This window comes from Lutra lutra, chromosome 6 (assembly GCF_902655055.1).
Source record: "Lutra lutra chromosome 6, mLutLut1.2, whole genome shotgun sequence".
Taxonomy (NCBI): domain Eukaryota; kingdom Metazoa; phylum Chordata; class Mammalia; order Carnivora; family Mustelidae; genus Lutra; species Lutra lutra.
Window position 1 is genome coordinate 61,635,038 of NC_062283.1, and position 20,954 is coordinate 61,655,991.

Below are 20,954 nucleotides of genomic sequence, written 5' to 3' on the forward strand. Positions count from 1 at the left end.
CTTTCCTCTGATTTTGTAATTCAGTTTTCAACAGCAAGCTATGGGACTCTGTTTTATTCTCTCCTACCTGGAGGATGGGTATAGATCACAGTTCAGCTCCCCTCAGCATTTTGGACACTCGCCCAAGTGTTTTCCCAGATGTTAGTCATGTTCCAAATTATTTGGACTTTGCGGGTTCACAGTGGTCCTGAGTTTGCTTCTCAGTTTTCAGCATCAAGCGAATGTCTTTATGATGTCTTCTTTTTTTGTCTTTATGATTTTTTAAAGGCAGTCGTTTCCAGCCAGATTCGGGAACAGCGATACCTATTGTCATTTGCTTGATACTATGACAGGCTATCTCATAAGACAGACCACAAGCTTTTTTTTTTTTTTTAAGATTTTATTTATTTGACAGCGATCACAAGTAGGCAGAGATGCAGGCAGAGAGAGAGGAGGAAGCAGGCTCCCTGCTAAGCAGAGCCCGATGTGGGACTCGATCCCAGGACCCTGAGATCATGACCTGAGCCGAAGGCAGAGGCTTAACCCAGTGAACCACCCAGGTGCCCCCACCTTTTTAAATGAAAGTGACCTTAAACATTTTGGGAATTTCACAAGAACTCTTAAATAATCGGGATACCCCTGGATATTATGAAACCTTGATTGGCAATTGATTTTAGGACAGATGTTTACCTGTCAAATAGAAGCAACTCTTGGCCAACTGGGACTGATGATCCAGTGTGGGATCAGAGCCATCCTCCCTGCTTCCCACTCCTGCTTTGGGCTCCCTGGAAATTTGTAGCACTCCCAAAGGCAGGAGGGCCCCAGTGCTAGCACAGGAACAGGAGAGACAGAGATCTCTCCCCCATGCTGGCCTTTTCCAGGGACGCTGCTCCAGGCCTGTGCCACCCCATATCCACAGGCCAGTGCAGTGCCCTTCCTGTCCCCCATTGGCCCCGTTCTTAGCTTCGGTAATGCCCTGGTTTGCTGCTAGCTCTGCTTAAAGGTTTACTGGTAAAGGAGAATGAAACCCTTGCTTGAAATGAGGTTTTGGGGTTGTCTGGGGATTTTGTGTCTCCAGGCTTGTCACCCAAATATCCAAACAATTGAGAATTAGTTACTCAGTCCTCAGACTTTGCCACAGATGTTCTGTCTGTCCCACAGGCTTCCCTTTGTACTTAATTAAGTTGGTTTTTGGTAGGTAACTTGCAGAGACAGTCTTTATGTACATGTCTTTTCTCCCTTTTGTTCCATGTAAAAGTTAATTTTAGTCTGACTACTCCCTTTATTTATAAGATCATGTGTTTATGTTTTTAAAAAGCCTGATGCCAAAGTATTTAGGACTGAAGTGCCTTGATATTTGCAAAAGATTAATTGATGAATCTAAATGAGTATACGGCAATCATACTATTCTTTTTTTTTAAAAGATCTTATTTATTTGAGAGAGACCGAGAGAGCACAGACAGAGAGGGAGAAGCAGACTCCCCACTGAGCAGAAAACCTGATGCAGGACCCCAAGGTCCTGATCCCAGGACCCCAAGATCATGACCTGAGCTGAAGGCAGAGGCTTAACCAACTGAGTCACCCATGTGCCCCTCTTTTAATTTATTTTAGGGTTGATGTTTTCAAAATAATGATAGGGATAAAAGAAATAAAAGGAAATTATTGTCTTTTTTTTTTTTTCCTCTTCTTTTCTTTTTTTTTTTTTAAATTCTGATGATCAGACCTGTGTTGGAAACATGCTCCCATGCTCCCACTGGTCTGCACCCAGCCTGGGCCTCTGCGCCTGTGGCTTGGTGCTGGCTGATGGGGACCAGACGGTTCAGACAGCAGGAGCTGGACCTGTTCGGTCCACTCGCTGCTGCCCACCCTCCGGCTTTTGGCTGGGCCTTTCTCACTGCACTTCCCCTGTCCCCATGGCCTGGGCTTGGTTTGTTTTCTTTCCTTTCTCCAGGAATGTGGTGGTAGTGTTTCTAGCTCTATTCTATCATTTGGCACATAGTAGATATGCAGTAAGTGTTGAATTAATAAATTCTATTTAATTTCGTGGTGAGTGTTTTTTTTTTTAAAGATTTTATTTATTTGACAGAGATCACAAGTAGGCAGAGAGGCAGGAAGGGGGGGGGGGGAAGCAGGCACCCCTGCTGAGCAGAGAGCCCGATGCGGGGCTCGATCCCAGGACCCTGGGATCATGACCTGAGCCGAAGGCAAAGGCTTAACCCACTGAGCCACCCAGGCGCCCCGTGAGTGGTTTTTTTTTGGAAGCAGTCAGCAGTCCTCAGGCTCAGGCAGGGCACAGAGAATGGAAAAGAAGGAGGAAGAGACACATGTGACAGTGACAGTGTGCCCCTGTAAGTTGGCTTCAGCATTAAGTGCCAGGGCTGCTGTTTGCTTCTTATTGACAGAGCTCTTCCCCCTTCCTCCATCTAATTCCTCCACCGTCCCCACCCGGAAAGATGCTGAATAAACACGCTTCTTACTAAAGGTGAATTTCTAAATTTTCACCATGTTTAGGAGAAAAGAAAGTTGTGCAAGGGAGAAGGCAGTGGTGCTTAGGGACGTTTGTCGCTATCCGGAGGTTTTGGTGATTGTTACAGCTGGGGGTGGCATCAAGTGGGTAGAGCCCAGGGCCAGGGCTCGACCTGCCACGATGTACAGGGCAGCATGCGCAACACAGAGCATCCGGCCCCTCATGTCCACAGTGCCCAGGACAGGAAGCCCGGAGGCAAGACGAACTGTGTGTGAGGGGACAGAGGACATCTGGGAGTCAGAGTCAACCATCAGTCCCTAAATAATGGTGTTGAAATAACACTCTAACATAATAATGCTAACACTGAAATCCATGAAACTCTGTATTGACCACGGTTTATTTGCCCTTTTGTCCTGGCTTGAGCCCTAAAGGTAGAGTAGCAGCTAATGGGGAATTTAGGAGGGCTGCAGCTTCCCAAAGGGTTGAAAAATAGCCAACAGAGTCGGCCATCAGAGGACTAGGTACCGGGCTTGCGGACTGTGGACAGAGGGTCACGGACCACATGAGGGCTGTGGGCTGGGGTTGTGGGCAAGGCTGTGGGTTGGGCTCAGCCATTGCTCATGGGTTGGGTCATGGAGGCCAGTCACTTTGCTCAGAGCTTTGTCTTCTGCCCCTGCCCCCATTCTCCCAAGACCATCTTAGTGGTAGTACTCACGGCCTTCTTAGCTTACAAATCTCACAACCTTGGACTCCCTTTTGGTTTGCCCTGCATTCCCTGTCCGTTCGTAGTTTTCACAGAGTGCTGTCCATTCTCCCGCTATAGAGTGGCACCCTTCCTCCAGCCCGGGGCCCAGCACAGTGCCACCACGGTGCTGCCTGCTGCCTGCTGCCGGGTTTTGTGACAATCCAGCTGCCCACCAGACCCAGCTCTCCCAGCTCTCAGTATAGACATCACATCAGTATAGACATCAGCCTGGTGTCTGAAAGCTGATTTTGTGCCAGGTACTTTACACATTCTGTCCCAAGTAGTCCTTGTGATGACACCATGTGGCCATTGTGCCTGATATGCAAGTGAGCAAACCCAGGCTGGTGGCAGGCCGGGATTGGAAGTCAGGTCTGCCTGACCTCATAGCTCCTCTTGCTGCTGCACTGACCCAGAGTGGAAATCTTTCTTGGTACCGTGCCCTCCCTCAGCTGTTAAAAGTCTTGCGGAAGCATCAGCTGGATGGCCACTGTGGACACCCAGGGTTGCTTCCAGTTTTCTCTGAGGTCAGTTGCTTCCAGCCAGCCAAGGGTGGCGCTTCCCACTGGAGGCCTGCTCCCTGCCTAACTTATCGGCACTGTTTCCTGTGCCTCGCAACTTGAGCTTCAACTCCAGCCAAGGAAGTGGGCCTCCTCCTGCACTCTGCGCCCAGCTGAGCGTGGGCTCCCTGAGACTGGCGTCTGGTCTTGCTCACCGTGCAGTTCTCAGCACCCAGTACCAAGTGGGTTCTCAGTGTTTGCTGAATGGTTTTCCAAACAAGGAACGCAGGTCTTTCCCTGCCCCGATGAAAGGCAGCTTCTCCCCCTCCGAACCCATTCCCACCTGGAAAAGCCAGACCAAGGAAGTCTTGTAGAGGCCGGCTAACCAGCCCCACTCAGCAGGTCCTGCCAAGTGTGCACACTTGTACTTCGCTTCCCCAGCCCCTCCTGCCCATCTGCTGCCTGTATGCCCAGGGAAGCTGGGTAGGCCCACAGTTGTGCCTTTGCTCATGTTCGGCTTGGAATGTCCTTTTCTCCTGGAGATGTGATCAGTCATCGTATAGAGCCCTGCTCAAACAGCTCATCCATTAAATTCTGATCACTGACATTTATTGAGCCCTGGACCAGACATCTTAATTTGCCTCTCAGGGTCCCTCTTGCCCCTTTCTGCCTAGTTCTGTCCCAGAGGCTAACGTATAGCGACTGTGTTGGGGGTCTCCCATGCCCTCTGACTTCCAGATGGGTTTGGCCAGGGGGAAGCCCCAGCAAGAGTTCACAGGACAGGAGGAAAGAGAGCGTACGGGAAACTGTGCTGTCCCCATCCCCCTCGCTCAGTCCCCTCTTCCTGTAGCTCTGCCACACTCCTTCCTAGAGCTGTCCCCTGGGGCGCTGTGGAGCCCACTGTGCTGCCTACACTTTTTAAAAGATTTTATTTATTTGAGATAGAGTGAGAGAGACAGCACAAGCAGGGGAGAGGGAGAAGCAGGCTCCCCACTGAGCAGGGAGCCTGACGCGGGGCTCGATCCCATGACCCTGAGATCATGACCTGAGCTGATGGCAGACACTTAACCGCCTGAGCCACCCAGGCATCCCTGACTACACCTTTGTTAAACTCTTCAGATGAACTTGCTGGAGTGGTCCACTTGCGCTCTGCTAGGACCCTGCTGGAAACGGACATGGACCGTGTGAACCCAGATGGCGAACGATGGTCCCTGGCCTGGAGAAGCTCCTGGGAGGTGATGGGGTCAGTTCATTCTGTGGGAAGGTATCCGGAAGTGTCTGCCTCAGCAGCTGTCAGCCTGGGAGACCCAGAAACACTTGCTGAGGAGATTCCTGGAAGCCGGAAGATTAGTCAGTCAAGTGACATTCTAAAGTGGGCGTGCCTTTCATCCCAGCCAAAGGCACAGATGTGACACTTGAGTCAGGTGGATCTCGACCTGCCAACAGTTTGGGGGTCCTAGAGGCTGGCAGGGCTACACCCGACCTTCTGACTGCCTGGGTTTAAATACTTCAAGGCTCTTCATCCCAGATTGCATTTGTCAAGATGGGCAAGGCTGCTGTGCAGAGGACCCCTCTAACGGCTGGTGGGAGGGCCAGGCAGGTGGCAGGGAAATCTCTAAGTTCAAGAGATGGTAAGAGCAGTAGGGTAGGGCAAGGCAGGGATGAAGGATGGGAGTCAGGACATTCTTGGGGGGAAATCGGTCGTTAGCAGTTTGAGACAGTTTGGCATAGGGGAGTCATATCGGGAGATAGGGCTGGCGTCCAGAAACTCAAGATAGCACAACCGGGGCTGTATGGGGATAGGTTATCAAGGGCTGAGCTTTGCCTCCAAAGGAAGTGTGTGGTGGGAAAGAGTGAAGGAGCGTGGGGGCAGGGAGGGGAGGAGTTGAGCATGGGGCAGGCTTCAGGCTGTGCTTGTGGAGGGGAGCATAGCCAGCTCTGGGTGACTGGCAGTGGCCTGAGCCAAGGCAGGGAGGGGAAGGTGCCTGCTTCATCCCTGATACGGCTGGGGCCTGTGGGAGGCCAGGTCTAACTGCCTGTGGCTGGGGATGTGAGGCTTGAAGCTGCCCTCCGAGTCACTTTCCCAAAATAAAGTACATCCATGATCCTGAACCTTGTGTCTTAAACCTGCTGGGCCACCCGACTGTGGAACTAGCCCAAGGGTGGAATGGGCAGGATCTGGTGAACATTTGGAAGTGGAAGGAGGTGAGGGTGCCTTCTAGGTTTGCAAGCTTTGTAGGGGCTGATGGGACCCGAGGAGAGGAGAGGAGAGGAGAGGGGGAAGGGAGCTCTTTTCTGGCTGGCGAGTTGCAAGTGTGTGGGGGACACTAAACACAAGGTCGGGGAGAGAACAGAGTGGAAGGTTGCAGAGGCATCAGGATGCACGTGGTTCCCCAGGGAGAGAGGAAGGGGAGAGAGGGGCTGGCTGCCAGGGCACAGCCCTGGAGAGCTCTGGTGTTTAAGAGGTGGCTGGGCAGGAGATCAAGAAGTGGGAGGGAGGGAGGATGGTGGGGGAGTGGAATACTGGCGGTGCAGAGGTGCGGTGTGAGGAGGAAGCTGTCACTCCCATCCCATGGGGCAGGGGCCCCTAGAAGTGAGGTCTGCAGAGGGATGGGTGGCGTGAGTGCCTGGCTGTCACTGGCGGAGAGTGAGGGCAGAAGCAGCTTGTGGTGGGGCGAGGATGGATGAGGGCAAGCAGACAGTCATGAAGAGTGTGGAGGACTTCTTCAAGAAGCTTGTCTGATAGGAGAGGACCGAGAGAGGGCAGCAAGAGGAATGCTTTAAAAGGCTGGGAGAAATTGGAGCAGTTTGTACACCCGTGGGTTCTCCTTCTTGCTGGGAGCGGGTCTTCGGTAAGAAGATGCTAGCATATGTAAAAATCACCAGCAAGTGGAGGCCAACCTCAAAAATTCCCTGAGCAGACAAAACCAGGTTAGTCACACGAGCCAAGCTTAATTTAGCTTATTTTGCACGACCAGCTTGACCTGGGTCATATCTTGCTTATGCCTCTGGAAATCACAAGCAAAACTGAAACTTTCCCCAAGGTTGATATGAGGTAACACTGACTAATTCCCTGTCATTTAAGGAAACTCTGTTATAACCAATCACTGCGCAGAATAGACAGCTTCCTCACCATATAAACTGCTTTAAAACAATATACTGGAGCCTTATTCCATGTTTAGGTTTGAGTGCCGAATGTGGCTTTGCAGACTGGCATTTTGGTGTGTGCAGAATGAATTTGTATTACTTACTGCTTGGGTGATTCACTGGTTTTACTTCTGTGATTGTGGAACTTTTGCTACCTGTAAGAACTAGGGAGTCCTGTCATCAGTGCTGGAAGACCCATTCATTATTAGCACAGCCTGCGTTTCACCCTGAAGGCCCTCTGATGGCATCTAGGCCTGAGGAAGGGGACCTCCCGGGAGGAAAGTTGAACAAAGCTGCCAGAGGGAGAGCCAGGGCCCTGGGTGGAGGGGCACTGAGGCCCCAGGAGGGGTGGATTTGGGGATCCATCCCTCTAACTTAGACCAGACATTGATGTGATGGGACAAGTGACCAGCTGTTGGTGCCTGAGCGCCTTGTGAATGTAGGAGGGTGCCTTTGTGGCCTTGGGGACATGTGGGTGTTGCTTGAGGCTTAAGGCCATTGCAATCACATTGAGCAAACCCTCCCTGCCTGCCAGCCCTCTTCCAAGCATTTGGTACATTGATACTATCTTGTCTTCCCAAAGCCTCGGGAGGTAAATGATCAGTCAGTCTTCCTGGGCTGTGACCCCTGCTGCAGAGGTAGAGCCTGAAACTTGGATGTGGGAGAGTGACTGTCTCAGGTCCCAGGTCCAAGAACTGGTGGAACTGGGGTGCTCTGCCACTGCAGTTGCTGCTGATGTGGGGAGGCCCCAACAGAGGGAACAGGTGGCAGGCTGTGTGCTCGGGGAGGTCAGTCCGCGTGTAGGAGCGGGCCTGCAGCACCTTGCAGGGTTCACTCCTGAAGGCCTTAGGAGGGGGAGGCTGCCCCCAGAGAGCTAGGGGTGGGAAAGGTGGGGATCAGCTGTCCAGAAGGAGGGAGAGGGCTGAGGAGGAGAAAGGGTTGTCAGTGTACTAGGGCGCTGGGCCCCTGTGGTCTCCTGCTTATGCACTAGAGGGGTCTGCCCAGTATGGCTCCATGGGCATGTGACAGGGTCAGGGTCAGGGCAGGGGGAGAAGGTGGCCGTGGACATCCTGGGTCAGGGTCTGCAGGGCCCCCTCTCTCCCACTGGGTTTGTGGCCCCAGGAAAGAGTTGACTTCCCCACTTCCACTCTGGGTCTTGAACACACTTCTGTTCCTGGGTGCCACGCTTGGGGCCGTGCCTGTGGAATTACTGCAGGGGGTAGGGACAGTGCTGCCACAGTTCAACACGGCTTGAACCCATCTGTCCTGCATTTGTCCCTTGCAAGCTCCTCAAAGACGGGAGCAGTGTCTGGTGATGGTGTCTTTGTTTCTTCAGCCTGGAAGATCCTCCAGGGAAGGGGCTGGGGCTCCTGCCTCTGAGGAAACCCTGGCCCCCCATTGTGGTCTCCGTCTCTCCAGCACATGTGGACACACTAACACACATGCACTCACACTCCCTTGCACGCACACACACGTACACTACTTCGGTCTGAGGGCAGGGTCTGTCAGGTGGCGTCGCTCTGCTGTGGCTCACAGAGGCAGGGCTGGGACTCTGCTCACAGTGTTTCTCATTTGTCCACAGCAGATTTAGGATCCCAGCCCAAGGGGATAGCAGGCTCTGGGTGGGCCTTGGTCCCTGCCCTTGAGAGGGTCCCAGTTGTCTAAGGATCTTGGCCAGAAGTAAGGAGGCCAAGGGCAGGGACACAGAGCAGCGCCTATCGCTGCTTCATTCTCTCCACAGCTATCCTACAAGGTAGGTGTGACTTCACTTTGTAAAGTGGAAACTGAGGCTTGTGTTAAGCAGGAGCCCACGGCGAGGGGAGGTGCCAGGATCTGGGCCAGGTCTGGCTGCAAAGGTCGTCTCAGCAGTAGGTGGGACCCTTGTTGGCAAAACCTCTGGGCGGAAGAGGCTTTATGCTGCCCACCTTGCCCTCTTGAGCACGTAACGCGATGATCTGTAAAGGTGCACAGTTCACGCCTGTGGGTGTGTCTTAGCTTTTATGAGGCCCTCTGAACACCAGAAAACCTGTGAGGGTTGTGTCCCCTCTCCCTAGAATCGTCCGTACACACAGGCACGCATAGGTAAGTTGGGGTATGACTTCAGGGGTTCGAGGCCCTCAAGGCCTCCAGTCCCCCCAGGCTGAGAACTCCCCTCAGGTGTGTTAGTGAGCCGGGTGACCGACAAGAAGATGGTGTGTCCCTGCCCCATACAGGTCTCCTGCCACAGTGTCCAAGTGTGTTCCTTTCGGCCCCATTTTTGATAATGAAACCTGGGAATAATTTGAACAGCCATGGGGTAGAGGTAGGGGGATTTGATCAGTAAAGCCCATCCAGGCACAGTGGTTCCGAGGAAGGATGGCATAGGTGTGAAGAGATGTAGCTCTCCAAGACATATTGTTGAGTGGGGAAAAGCATGTTGAAGGTTGATATATGCATACATCATTTATGTAAAATAAAAGCATGCAAAATATCACTTATTTCTGCACATGTGGAAAATGTGTATTGAATGCCCAGAGAAAGGACTGGGACCGTATCCCACAGGGACCTGGGCACTTCCCAGTCCCCTGGCAGTCCCAGAGGTGGAGGCCTGGGGTCTTATCCCAGGAAGCATCCATGGATTGGGTGAGAGCTGGCTGTGCGATTGCATCAGACTTGGTCATGGTGTAACCTGGCAGTTCATTCCCTGAATCTTCAGGCAGGGCCGAAGGCTCATGGGCAAAGGCACTCATGGCAGGATTGTCAAGGGGGGGAGTTGGAGGGAACCTGGATGCCTGGCACCCCAAGAACGGGGATGTAAATGGTACCCACCAGGGACTAGCCACATGGATGGGTTTTAAAAACATGGTACTGAGGGAATAAAGTAAGAATTACATGAGGTTCTAAGCACCAGTTTTGAAAAATACATGCACCTGTTTTGCAAGAATGCATTCAAGTGGGGCGGGTGGGATGAGGAGTGGGCATAAGAGCGAGAGGAAGACAAAGAGTGAGCGGTGAATTCAGTTTCCCGGGGGTAGGCGAGGAGGGAGGCAGGTCAAACCGTCATTTCTATGCGTATCATGACATCTAGTGGGCACAAGGGCTCCCAGCTCTCTGATCCCAGAACCTGCACTGTGAATATTTCCCAGGACAGCCCAGCAGGGGGTGGTGTGAGGGGAGGGTTGGGGGTATAGGGTAGAGGGGGGTGTGGGATGAGGGTGTAGGGGGGTGGGGGGAGGCTGCTTGGAGGGGCCCCTCTGCAGAGGGACAGGGACAGGCTGGCTGAGGTTTGCTATGGGCAGGTCCAGGGGTGGGGGGCGGGCTCTCCACTGATGCTGGGGTGAGGGAAGCTTCAGACAGGCTGAGCTCCTCACCACCCACTGTGGCAGGCAGGGGCGCAGGAAGGCCCAGAAGCCAAATCCCTGAATGCCTACCTCAGTCCTGGCAGGAATCATCTGGCAGGGTCTTCAAGAAAGCAAAGAGGGAAGAAGATGGGCCTGGAGTCTGTGGGCATGGACAGAAAGCTCTGGGTGAATGGGGTCACTGGCAGCAGGGTCTGGGACCGTTGGCTAGGAATGGACAAATGGACCCAGGCTAGGCAGGGAATGGGGAGGGGTGAATGAAGTGGGGTATTGGGGTGAGGCCCTACAAAATTCCTTCCTTACCTACTGCTTGGTCTCCTCTGTTCTCCCAAATACCCAGCAGACAGGTTGCAGAGGTCATGTGTGAGCAGGTTAAGTCTGCCCCAGCCAGGGAAGTAGGGAGAGGGGTGGGTACCAGCAGTGCCAGGGATCTCTAGGGTTTGAGGGGCCCTACCCTGCTCTACCTTCCTCTGCAGTTCACTACTTACCACTGCCCTACTTCTTCCACTCTTCTCCATCAGACTCTGTCCCCTCCTCTATGTTAGCCACCCATTTCCCCCATCCCCAGGCTCTCCTGCCTCTGCACCAGAGCTCTCTTCCTAAGGCATAGAACAGCTTGGCTTCTCATGGCTTGGGAGTCAATTTGGACATCCTTGCTAGGCACTCAAGTCCCTCATAATCTGGACCAACCTGCCTCCTCACACTTGTCTTCCATGCTCTGCAACTGCATTGCTTCTCATCCCCCAAACAGACCTGTGCTCCCAGCCTCCAGCCTCCCACTTCTCTGCCTCGTAAAGTCCTCCTCATCCTTAAAGGCCCAGTCCATCTGTTGGCACCTCCGCAAAGACTTTCCTGGTGAATTGGCCACCCTCCTGCCCCTGTCATTAAATCAGCTGTCATTAATCCCTTTCCAGTGACTGCATTTTGAAATACCTCTGTTCCTATCTGGTGGGTAGGGGAAAGAAGTGTACATTCTGGCCACGGACTGCATGGAGGAATCTCGCTTGGCCACTCACTAGCTGTGTGACCATGGGCAAGTTAATTCACCTCTCTGAACCTTAGAATTTTTTTTTTTTTTTAAGGATTTTAAAAAATTTGTCAGAGAGCACAAGCAGGCAGAGTGGCAGGCGGAGAGAGAGAGAAGCAGGGACAGGGAGCCCAAAGTGGGACTCCATCCCAGGATGCTGGGATCATGACCTGACCCGAAGGCAGTAGCTTAACCGACTGAGCCACCCAGGTGTCCCTGAGCCTTAGTATTCTTATTGGCTAAAGACAGGTGAAGCTCTCATTACACAACCCAGATTCCTCACCTCAGTCTGCAAGGCCTTGCCTGACCTGTTTCCGACCCCTGTCTGGTGGCTCACCATGCTCCAGGCACACAGTCTCTCCCCCACTGCCTCACTCTTCATTCTCAAACGTACCAAGTCCTTTCTTGCCTCCTCGCCCCCGTACTTGCTGTTCCCTACCTGGGATGCTTTTCCTTCTCCTCTACCTCATTTCTAATGTCACCTCTGCAACCACCCCCTTAAATCACCGGCTCTACACCATCCCACTTTCTGTGTATTTCCCCCAATTTAGAACTTTCCTACCTTTTTGGGGCACCTGGGTGTCTTAGTCCCTTAAGCAGCTGCCTTCTGCTCAGGTCATGATCCCAGAGTCATGCCGGGCTCCTGCTTCTTCCTCCCCACCCCTACTCCCCTGTGCCACTCTTACTCTCTCTTGCTATCTTTGTCTCTGTCTCTCAAATAAATAAAATCATTAAGAAATTGTTTAAAGAGGGACGCCTGGGTGGCTCAGTTGGTTGAGCAGCTGCCTTCGACTCGGGTCGTGATCCCAGCTTCCTGGGATCGAGTCCCACATCGGGCTCCTTGCTCGGAGGGGAGTCTGCTTCTCCCTCTGCCTCTGCCTGCCTCTCTGTCTGCCTGTGCTCCCTCGCTCTGACAAATAGATAAATAAAATCTTTAAACAACAACAAAAAAAATTGTTTAAAGAATTTTCCTACCTTTTTTTTTTTAAGATTTATTTATTTATTTATTTGACAGAGAGATAACAAGTAGGCAGAGAGGAAGGCAGAGAGAGAGGGGGAAGCAGGCTCTCCGCTGAGCAGAGAGCCCCATGTGGGGCTCAATCCCAGGACCCTGGGATCATGACCCGAGCCGAAGGCAGAGGCTTCAATCCACTGAGCCACCCAGGCACCCCAAGAATTTTCCTACTTTTTGACTTGATTGTCAGCTCTCCAGCTCTTGAGGATGAAGATTTTGTCTCTGGGATTATGGACAATGACCAGACTTGAGCCATTAGCTCTGGCTGCACCTGTTCCACTGGCTCCTGGGGGAGCTCCTCAGGGCAGGGTGTGTGTTTCTGTCATGATTGTCTTCTTAGCACAGAGCACCAGGGCTGGCCCAGAGTCAGCGCTTAGTCCACATTTGCTGTCTGTCTGCCCATCCTTGTTCTCCCTTCTTTTCTCTTCACAACTCCTCATGGTCTCCTGATGGCTTCTAGTGCACGCTGGGCTGAGCTTCCTGGAGCCTGGAGGCTTCCAGAGCAGGAATGTCTCCCAGGTGGCCTTCTTATGTTGCTTCCAAGCCCAAATCAAGATATGCAGTGAGGAGTTGGGGGTACACTCTGCCTGTAGAATTGGAGGCCTTGGCTATGCCCTCAGGATCACTCCAAGTGGTAGGACAGTGACCTAGAATGGTCTGGTCTAACCTGAGAGGCTTGGAGTGGGCTAAGAGGTCCCAGTGATGACCCTGGGCCCGTTCCAGGTGGAAGAACTTGGGCTGTGAATTGCTCAGGATGAGTGGGTTCCGTATAATCTAATGAAGCTTCACTTGGTTCACAGGAAAATTGGTTCCTGAATATGGCTTGTCCCTTCTTTTTTTTTTTTTTTTTTTGACAGAGAGATCACAAGTAGGCAGAGAGGCAGGCAGAGAGAGAGGAAGGGAAGCAGGCTCCCTGCTGAGCAGAGAGCCCGATGTGGGGCTCGATCCCAGGACTCCGGGATCATGACCTGAGCTGAAGGCAGAGGTTTTAACCCACTGAGCCACCCAGGCGCCCCTGGCTTGTCCCTTCTTAAGCCAAACTAAAGGTCTGGTGAATGGGAGGTGTCATGGCTCCCCCTTCACCATTGGAGAATAGGTCTCTGGTGCCGGGATGCAGGGAGCAGTGTCTTGGTAAGCAGAGGCTGGTCAGTGAGGATGTGGCAATCAGCCTGGGATCAGTCTGCCGCTGGGGGGACCAGGGGCTGGAGAGAGCCCCCCGCAGGCAGGGATGGACCCCAAGGGCCCCACTGTCCTCCCACCCACAGAGCAAGTGAGGCAGGATTCACCCTCTGCCAAAAGAGGGAGACTTGAGGGACAGGTCAGGCAGGGCCGTCTCCTCAGATTTGAGGATTTACCAATAGAATTTCAAAAAAGTCATTTTGGGAACTGATGTAAGGGTTGCTAGCCTCTTATTTTGTCAAATAAGGACATGGGATAATTTAAAAATTTAATTTCTTATGACTACATCCTAAAAAATGAGCACTGAGGCCCCTGGATGGCTCATTTGGTTAAGGGTCTGACTCTTGGTTTCCTCCCAGGTTGTGATCTCAGAGTCATGGGTTCGAGCCCTGCTTCGGGCACTGTACTCAGCACTGGAATCTGCTTGTCCCTCTCCCTCTGCTCCTCCTTCTTTCTCTCACTCTTTCAAATGAATAAATACAAGTCTTTTAAAAAATGAAAATTTTAATCCAAAGAAATAATTCTCTTTCTGCGGAAAGGTTTATAGGCATTCTTACACTGACATTTTGGGCTGTGGACAGCTGAAATCATGGTTAGGGACCAGCTCTTGGGAATTGTTGGCTTAGGTATTTGGGTGTGTGTGTGTGTGTGTGTGTGTGTGTGTGTGTGTGTGTGTGTGTGTAGGAAAATGTTCTGGAAACAGGTGGCTGCCCAAGTGGTGTGTTTGGAGGGAAAAGGGAGTCTTCCCGCATCCCAAATGTTTCTTGGATGAATCCAGAAATTCTTTACTTGCCCATATCCACTTTCTGTAGATTCATTAGTTTTCTATTTGGTATTTGTAAATATCCCTGGGGCAGGATTTGGCAGGGAACAAAGAAACCCTGGACAAGTGTGGCCGTGTATGTGTGTGCAACCTCTGGGAAGGTGCTTGTCCAGATGAAATCTCGCCGGGATCCACGTCGAGGGCTGTGTGGATGAAAAAAGAGAGGGAGGAGAGGGAGCCACTTTTCCCGAGCTCTCGCTGGGTGTCAGGTAAGGTATTTGGGGCTTTTCCCCCTGTGCGAACTCACTGAATTCTCCCAGCAACATGCAGAGCTGCTGCTGCTTTAAAAAAAAATTTATTGTCATTATTTTTTTAAGGTGTTTTTTTTTTTTTTTTAAAGATTTATGCATTTATTTTAGAGAAAGAGAGAGGGTGGGGGTAGGGAGCAGAGGGAGAGAGAATCCCAAGCAGACTCCATGCTCAATGCGGAGCCTGATGCGGGGCTCAATCCCATGACCCTGAGATAGTGACCTGAGCTGAAACCAGGAGCTGGACACTCCACCTACTGAGCCACCTGGGTGCCCTGAACTGCTTGTTTGTATTTCCATTTTCCAGATGAGGAAATTGAGGCCTGGGAAGGCACTGTGGACATCCAAGATCACAGGCCATGGTGGAGTCAGTATTTATATCCAGGCTGCCTGAACTCAAGGCCAGAGCCTCTATTTCTCCAGCGGGCCGAGGGAAGAAATGTTTAAAATCAACTCGAGTCCAAAATTTGTCAACATAGCGTCTGACAGGTGTGTGTTTTATTTGTTCTTTCTGTCCTGAGACACTGCTGCTAACTCGGGACCCCCCCCCCCCCCGCCCCCGGACTTTGGAGAGAAGGGTCAATTACTGGTCTGGCCAGGCCCTGCCCTTAAACCTCCCTGTTCCTCCTGCCCCAACTGCCGACAAGTGCCTCTTTACTCTCCGTGTCTACGAATTTGCCTGTTGTGCACATTTCATGCAAAATGGCATCTACAGCATGTGGCCTTCTGTGCTTGGCTGCTTTGGCTTGGAGTGGTGTTTGCAAGGTTCGTCCGCACGCATCAGCACGTTTTTCCTGTTTATGGCTGAATAGTATTCCGCCACGTGGATATACCACATTCTGTTTCTCTGTCGGTGGACGGATGTTGAGGTGGTTTGCACCTTTTAGCCATTGTGAATTGTGCCGCTATGACGTTCTTGTGCAAGTGTCGTCTGAACACCTGTTCTCACAGCTTTTGGTATGCACGAGGAGTGGAACCGTGGGGATCATATGGCGAGGCTATGTTTAGCTTACTGAGGGACCGCCAGACCGTTTCCACAGCAGCTGCATCGTTCTCTGCTCTCAGCAGCAGCGGGTGAGGGTTCCAATTTCCCCACCTCCTGGCCAACCCTGGTTATTTTCCTTTTATAGTCATCCTAGTGGGTGTGAAATGGTATCTCACTGTGGTTTTTGATCACGTTTTCTTAACGAATAATGACATGAATCATCTTTGCCCTTAACTCTTTGGGAGGCCTCCAGCAGGCCCTTTGCCCGGCTGCATGCCTCAGTTTCTTCATGTCTAGAGCAGGATACCACCTAGGGTTGCTGTAAGGGTGAAATGAGTGACTCATGCAAAGAACTTAGCACCTGTGCCAGACATGCGGCGGGGACTCTCGAGACTGCTGTCAGGCCGCCCCAGTCCCACCCTGGCTCAGGTGATGGAGGAGCTGCTGCCCCGGGAACCCTCTTGGCTGGGACTCTACGGGGTGCTTTGAGCTGTTGCCCTCTGCCTGGCCATCTGCCCCTCTCTGCCTCCACCATTCTGCTCTCCTCAGGGGTCTGTGATCCTTCAGAGACTGGGCTGGGACTGGTTTCCAGTGAACCAAGAAGATATTTCTGGAGTGTAGCAGATCCCCGGAGGCCCTTTTTCCATTTCTGTGCCCTGTCCCTGGCCTGTGTGTATTTTCCCTTCTGTGGGCTCTCTCTCTCCAGACTGCACTCAGCTGCTAGACCATACTGGAAGTATCTGGAAGTTTGCACCCTCCCCCACATAGTGGCCCTTAGCCAACAACAGAGATGCAGGTGACGGAGGGCTCAGCTCCCTTGCCTGGCATGGGTGTAATGTGTAATAACCCTGAGGTGTAATGTGTACCCCAGAGTCTCCTGCAAGACAGGCTGAAGCCAGCCTCTGCACCCTGGCTGGCCCACCCTGCTTCCCCCCAGTCACTTCAGTGTCCCCTGGGAGCACTGCCTTAGGAAAACACTGAGCTGGGAATCCCCATCTCAGGATCTGCTTCTGGGGACCTTGACCTAAAACCTGGAGTACCTACTGTGTTCCAAGCCCTGGAATGCTGAGGTAGATAGCATTCATCAAAATGCTGTGATAGACAGTGATAAACGAGATGTGGTTCCTTCCCCTGAGGAGTCATAATGCTAACGGCCCATGTGGTGCACCTACTGTGTGCCAAACCCTGTTGGGGCGCCTGGGTGGCTAAGCATCTGACTCTGTTTTTTTTTGTTTTGTTTTGTTTTGTTTTTTTAGGATTTTTATTTATTTATTTGACAGAGATCACAAGAAGGCAGAGAGGCAGGCAGGGAGAGAGGAAGAGAAGCAGGCTCCCCGCTGAGCAGAGAGCCCGATGCGGGGCTCGATTCCCGGACCCTGAGATCATGACCTGAGCCAAAGGCAGAGGCTTTAACCCACTGAGCCACCCAGGCACCCCAAGCATTTGACTCTTGATTTCAGCTCGGGTCATGGTCTCAGGGTCATGGGATTGAGGCATGCATCAGGCTCTGCGCTCAGCATGGAGTCTGCTTGGGCTTTTCTCTCTCCCTCTCCCTCTGCCTCTCCCCCTGCTCATGCTCTCTCTCTTTCCAAATAAGTAAAATTAAAAACAAAAAACCCTGTAACCCTCTGTGCAGGGGATGGTATTATCATCACCACTTCACAGATGAGCAAACTGAGACCCAGAGGTTAGTAATACGTGGTTTGGCATTGCACAGCTTGCAAGTGGCAGCACTCACCTGGAGCACCGGCATGTGGGCCCCGAAAGCCATGCTCCTGACCCACCCCTGCACTGTGTGTTCTCCATAGAGGCCCAAGCCTCAGGGGGGTATTGGGGAGGCAGCGCGCCAGCTGCTCTCATTCAGTAGAGGGCAGAGCTTCTGCTGGGCCGCGCTGTGACTGGTGGTGAGGGTCCTTCGCAAGTGATTTGTTAGTGATCTTGGTTAACTTCCTGTGACTGGTTTGATTTTTTAAAAGATTTTATTTACTTATTTGAGAGAGAGCGCCCATGAGTCGGGGAGAGGCAGGGGGAGAGGCAGAGAGAGAGGGAGAAGCAGGCTCCCTGGTGAGTAGGGAACCTGACACAGGGCTCCACATGGGGCTCGATCCTGGGACCTGGGGATCATGGCCTGAGCCGAAGGCAGATGCTTCACTAAAGGAGCCACCCAGGTGCCCCACTGTGACTGATTTTAATTAGGAAGAAAAACCAAGTAGATTCAAGCCCATCTCTCTGATACAGTCACTCCCTATTCACTTTCCTTCTACTGCACTTTCCAAAGCAAGAGATGGGGGAGGTCCTGCACCAGCAGTGCAGGCTATATGAGGAGGAGACCCCATCCCATGGGTGGTGGTGTCGACAGGTCTCCATGCCATCTGGTCTCCTGGGAGCTGGGGCCTCAGGCTCATGTGGATGGAGGAGGTGTGGCAGCCCCTTTGTGATAACCCCCGCCTCTTCCATCAGTAACCACCAGACCCTTGGAAAATCAGAAGTACTATCTCAGGAGAAGCCAGGCTGTGACTCTCAGGGAGTGGACTGGGTGGTTAAGAACACAGGCTCAAGACAGATTGCCTGGGATCAAAGCCTAGCTCTGCTCTTTATAAGCTGAGTGACTTTGGGAAAGTTACTTCATCACTGGATGCCTCAGTGTTCCCATCTGTGAAGTGGGGGCAATAATCACACTGGCCTCTTAGGATTGTTGTGAGAATCAGTTGAGATAATACATCTAAGGCAGACAGAACCCTGCCTTGCATGCAGCGGGAACTGTGCTAGTGTTGGCTGTTCTTGCTACTGTCATAAGAGGGGCGTCCAGGCCTGCTTAAGACTCCCGATGGCCCAGCAGTCCCTGATAGAGCCCCTGAGTCTGGACATGCTCTCCTAGATGGATGTCCCTGGGCCCCTCTGTATTCCTGGGGATGCAAGGGCAGGAGGAGAAAGGCTTCCTCCTCCCTCTTTCCCCAGCCCTCCCCTCTCTGGCTTGCATCTCACCCATGCAGGGCTCCTGGTGATTCTGAGTCAGAGTCCTGAGCAATGGAACTGGGGGCTGAAAGCGATGGTCCCAGGGACACCACCCCAACTCTGGACAAGGCCACTCTTTCTGTCAGCCTACAGGCCTCATAGTGAGTGAGGGAGAAGCTGGCTCAGCGTCCCGCCCCTGTGACTAAGTGAGCTGTGCCACTGCATGACTGTGTGACCATAGCCTGCCCCTTCCTCTTGTCCTGGTGACAGAATGATCATTTATGAACCATTACCGCATTTAATCCTCAAACTCTGGTGATTCTGGTCCTCATCAGATAGGCCTGGAGGCAGAAGCAGCAAGAGGTGAGTAACCACAGTAAGGACTGAGAGACATGGTTAGGGAGGGGCTGGGCGAGCAGAGATACCCTTCCTCCCATGATAACTGGACTCACAGGGGGCATTTTCTCTATTCCAGGCAGGTGCTGCTAAGGGGAGGAACCTAGGCCACAAGCAGGTAGAGCCAGTTCCAGAACCAAGTCTGATTACATGGGGTACCTGTACCCAACCCTTGGGCCTCAGGGATGAGGGCCAGTTCCAGGGGCTCAGCCCTCAGTGCCAGGACCATGCCTCTGTCCCATGCGTGACTCCTGGCCAGGCAGGCAGGATGAGAAGACGCAGGAAAGCCTTGGCCACCCAGAGGGCAGGGGGCTCTGTCTTCCCTATCAGACTGGGGGCTCCCTAAGTTCAGGGACTAGTCTCTGCAAATAAATGATAGATTCTCTTACTGGGACCATTGTCTGTTTCTAAGTTTCTTTTCTTTCTTTCTTTCTTTCTTTCTTTCTTTTTTTTTTTTTTTTTAAAGATTTTATTTATTTATTTGACAGACAGAAATCACAAGTAGGCAGAGAGGCGGGCAGAGAGAGAGGAGGAAGCAGGCTCCCTGCTGAGCAGAGAGCCCGATGTGGGGCTTGATCCCAGGACCCTGGGACCATGACCTGAGCCGAAGGCTTTAACCCACTGAGCCTCCCAGGCACCCCTGTTTCCACGTTTCTTTTAGAGAGACTTGCAAATACACATAGAAGTAGAGAACAAAGCATAACGAACTAGCGTACCCGCCTCACCAGACTCAGCAGCAAACAATTCGAGGCCAATCTGGTTTCACCAACCCCCTCCCCACTCCTCCTGCTCCCACCTGGAGATGATTTTGAAGCATGCCTCAGGCTGCATATCGTTTTACAGATTTTTCTGAATGTGCGTCCAAAGGTAAAGACTCTGCTTCAGGAAAAGGACAAAAATCCCTTAATTACAGAGATGTTTGTGAAGGCAAGGACTCACCTCTGGTTTCCTCCCTGTGGCTGGCTCAGGGGAGCCCCATGGCCCTGGGTTTGAGGTTCCTTCTGCTTCCACTTCCAGGGCATGAAAGATGCCCAGGCTGGGTGGACTCTGAGTGTGGGGTGGATTGACCTTGGCCAAGACCCTTGTCTGCCAGTGGAGGGTGGGGACAACCTCTGGGGGCAGCCCAGCTCTGACCTGCCTGCCAGGGGCTCCTGGCCTCACCTGTGGTCTGCGTGGAGGACTTTGGGACTCTTCCCCTTTGTGGCCCCCAGCAGCAGTTAGCGGGCAACCCTGGCCCATCTTCTGTGTTTATACCTTTCTTCCCTTCATAGTGTGGATGCAGCTCTTTCCAGTTGTACCTTTCCTGCCCACGGGCATTGCTATTTCGAACAACAACAACAACAACAAAACAACTTTGGTGAACGTTTGTGTTCCTTGTGTTATCATTTTCACTCAACACTGTTTTAAAATCTAGCCTTGGTGCTCCAAACTGCTGTTCCGTATCCCATGAGGTGCAGTCCCACAAATTTCTGCTCCCTCCGTGGGAACGAGCTGTGGAGCTCCCCGGGTCTGGCATGTGGGGACCTGGCTGAGACTCCCGGCATGCAGTCATGAGTGGCGCTGCTGGGTCACAGGGGACCTCATGTTTCATCTGACGGAGCATGGCCAACCTGAGTCCATAGCGCACTGCTTAGCCTACACCCGCCTGTGTGATGGGCTCCGGGGTCCCCACGTCCCCGCCCTTGCTGGGCTTTTTCCAGCTCTCTCATTTTTGCCCATCCTTTGGAGGTAAGCGAAGCCTGGTGATTTTCAGCACCTCCCCTCACGCGTGTTTGCTTTTGGGGGTCTTATCTCCTTCCACTGCCCATCCATATCTCTTGTCCATTTGGGGGGTCGGCTTGCTGTCCTCTTGTTGCTCTGCAGAAGCCCATTCTATTGTCTGGTCTAGAAACTAAGCCTTTGCGGGTTCTGACATGGCCAGCATCTACCATCACTCTGTCATCCTCGGCCACTTTGAAATCTAACTCCTCTCCTTCCTGCTGGCCGTCCAGCTCCTTGCTGAGTGGATGGCACAGGTGAGGCCCTTCTCACATCTCTGCCCTTTTGGTAAATGCCAGGCATCTGGGACAGGGTACATCCTGCACCAGGAAGTTGCTCTTAGCATGGGGCTCAGGCACAGGGGTGGGAAGGACTGGCCAGAACAGGACAGCAGC

The 20,954-nt window shown here is 52.5% G+C and overlaps 1 long non-coding RNA gene across 2 annotated transcripts; it reads left to right on the top strand.

The window, feature by feature from the left end:
- The first annotated feature begins 2,382 nt into the window (after positions 1-2,382).
- LOC125102100 (uncharacterized) lies at positions 2,383-19,189 on the top strand. Of its 2 annotated transcripts, XR_007128031.1 has the most exons (5): positions 2,383-3,448; positions 4,808-4,931; positions 14,773-14,954; positions 18,444-18,768; positions 18,881-19,189. It is a non-coding gene; the product is annotated as an uncharacterized LOC125102100 (long non-coding RNA). The 2 variants fall into 2 exon arrangements; XR_007128032.1 differs by lacking the exons at positions 2,383-3,448; positions 4,808-4,931 and adding an exon at positions 13,939-14,426.
- Positions 19,190-20,954: the final 1,765 nt, after the last annotated feature.